We start from the raw sequence: 2606 nt of genomic DNA on the forward strand, positions 1-2606 counted from the left end.
GAGAGATCAACCAATGAACTTGTATGCATATATGCATAACCCGTGGACACAGACAATGGGGTGGTGAATGGGGAGGAGCGTGCTGGAAGAGGTTAATGGGGGAAAGGAAAAGGAGGACCTATGGTATACTTTCAACAATAAAGATTTTTTTAAAAATCATTCCTGTTGTCAGCCACCATTAGAAGAAATATATTTCCCCCACTGCCAATTGGAAGTAAGCTGAAAGGTCCCAGGTGGGTAACCTTGCTAGATAACATTATTCTTCCCAATTCTTCACTGCTCCAGGCATGTGTGACCTTTGAAATGTGGCTTTATAGTTCCTCTCATTAGAGATAGAATGTTTCTCCACCCCATTGATGTGTGGTTAGGTCATTCCACCTGCTCTTGGCCAAAAGAATATGCACAGAAGTGACAGTGTGACAGTTCTGAGCCTGACATTATTTAATAGGTATTGCATGTTTCCACTTGCCTCTCTCCACACCTGCCTTTCACAATGTGAAGAACATGCCTGGTCCAAGAAAAATGAGAGGCATGGAGCAGGTTTAGAACCATCCTCTAGCTTGGAGCCAGTGACCTACAGAAAAGAATTGCTGTTTTAAGCAGTATGTTTTGAGGTGGTTTGCTACTCAGAATTAGTGTTGCAGTCGTTGACTGATACAATAGGAGACAGAGGAATCTGCTCTCTTGGTATTGACCTTGAAGTTGCCAAGCTTGATATCTCCAAGGCAGCCCTTTGATAGTAGGTCTTAGAAAGACACATCTCCTATGGAAGCTGGCCAAGGAAGAAACCCAGAAAGTTTGCAGCATAGCATTCTAAAGTGTCAGGTTCCGTAGGAAAGGGCTGATGTGGCCAGCAGTCCTAGAAACATGCTCATATAATAGGAGGTATCTACATAACTAGACTGCTGTTACTTCTGGGTTTTGTTGTGTGTGTGTGTTTTTTTTAAAACAAGAAGTTTATTTAAACAATAAGACCCTTGACTTGAAGGGAAAACTATCTAGGATTCATTTTTTTAGAGTAATTTATCCCTACTTAAAGACAGATTGCCCTACATGTAACAGCTATGTACAAAAAAGTTATAAAATTGTCCTTGGTTTTACAATGATAAATGAAAAACATTAAAATTCTCCAATCAAACAAGGTATGCAAGAATTTTTATGTTGTTCTTTTTTGTTGTTGTTGTTAAACAGTGAGAGCAAAATAACTTACTGGAATGTAAAGATAAGAGCTGAATGAGCATGCCACTAATGGAGAAAGGGGGTGTTTTCACAGATCCAGTATTTTTTCCCCATCCCATCTCCATTTGATGTAGATGGAAACATACCATTGGCCATTTAGTTTAAAAAATGCAAATGCTTGTGCACATACATCTGTTACTTTATGTACCATAAAGGAATGGGGAAGGGGGAAATGAAAGAACAGAGAAAACTATACTGTAGTAGTCAGATATGTGGAAACCAAATTGCAGTTTTCTAATTGAGAATGTCTTCTTGGTCTGGCGGAACAGCGTTCTGGAGTAAAGTAGCAGGTTCCCTTTTTAGTAGACACCTCCTGTCTGCTGCTAGAACACATCCGTTGTATCTTTCATCCTCCATTTCCAACTGTGCAGGTGTGTCTGTTTCATTGATTGGCTGCCCGTCAAGTCGGAATCTGATCTGCCTCATTGACAAACCCTGTCATTCGCAATAGGCTTTCCTTAGTTTACTAAGTGGTGTGTCCCTCTTAATCTTAAACTGCACCCCAGAACCATCCTGCCCCGCCACCTTCAAATTAATATGATCATTGTTCTCAGTCTTGACTCCTTCCTTGGGCTTTTGGTTGGCCATGGCAAGCACCAGAGTCTCCTCAGCTGCTGCTTCACAAAAGAAGTACCAGGTCTGCACCAAAAGAGCACACCCATAGCCCCAGGAGCAGCAGAAGAAGGAGCTGGGTTTTTTTATATTGTACAATTTATTTTAATTATACAGTGGTTTATTAAAATACCCTTATCAATTTTCAAATAATGCAAAATAGATTTTTTAAAATATATTTTGTTGCCGAAACCGGTTTGGCTCAGCGGATAGAGCATCGGCCTGCGGACTCAAGGGTCCCAGGTTCGATTCCGGTCAAGGGCATGTACCTTGATTGTGGGCACATACCTAGTAGGGAGTGTGCAGGAGGCAGCTGATCAATGTTACTCTCTCATCGATGTTTCTAACTCTCTATCTCTCTCCCTTCCTTTGTAAAAAATCAATAAAATATATATATATTTTAAAATATATATATATACACATATATATATATATATATATTGTTGATTTTTTACAGAGAGGAAGAGAGAGGGATAGAGAGTTAGAAACATCGATGAGAAAGAAACATCGATCAGCTGCCTCCTGCACATCTCCTACTGGGGATGTGCCCGCAACCCAGATAACATGCCCTTGACCGGAATTGAACCTGGGACCCTTCAGTCCGCAGGCCGACGCTCTATCCACTGAGCCAAACCAGTTAGGGCCAAAATAGATTTTTTTATAAACCAAGTCTCCTTTCCTTCTATACTCTCCTGTCTACTCCTCACCCTCCATACATACCCAACCACTCCATACCTCTACTCTTTCACAGCTAA

At 40.9% G+C, this 2606-nt stretch overlaps 1 pseudogene; it reads right to left on the bottom strand.

Annotated features, from left to right (window-relative positions):
- Positions 1–1538: 1538 nt before the first annotated feature.
- Positions 1539–1827, bottom strand: LOC139011715 (small ubiquitin-related modifier 2 pseudogene; annotated as a pseudogene).
- Between the last annotated feature and the right edge of the window lie 779 nt (positions 1828–2606).

The sequence above is a fragment of the Myotis yumanensis genome, unplaced genomic scaffold (assembly GCF_028538775.1).
Source record: "Myotis yumanensis isolate MYYU_CA2020_CCGP unplaced genomic scaffold, mMyoYum1.0.hap1 SCAF_5, whole genome shotgun sequence".
Taxonomy (NCBI): Eukaryota; Metazoa; Chordata; class Mammalia; order Chiroptera; family Vespertilionidae; genus Myotis; species Myotis yumanensis.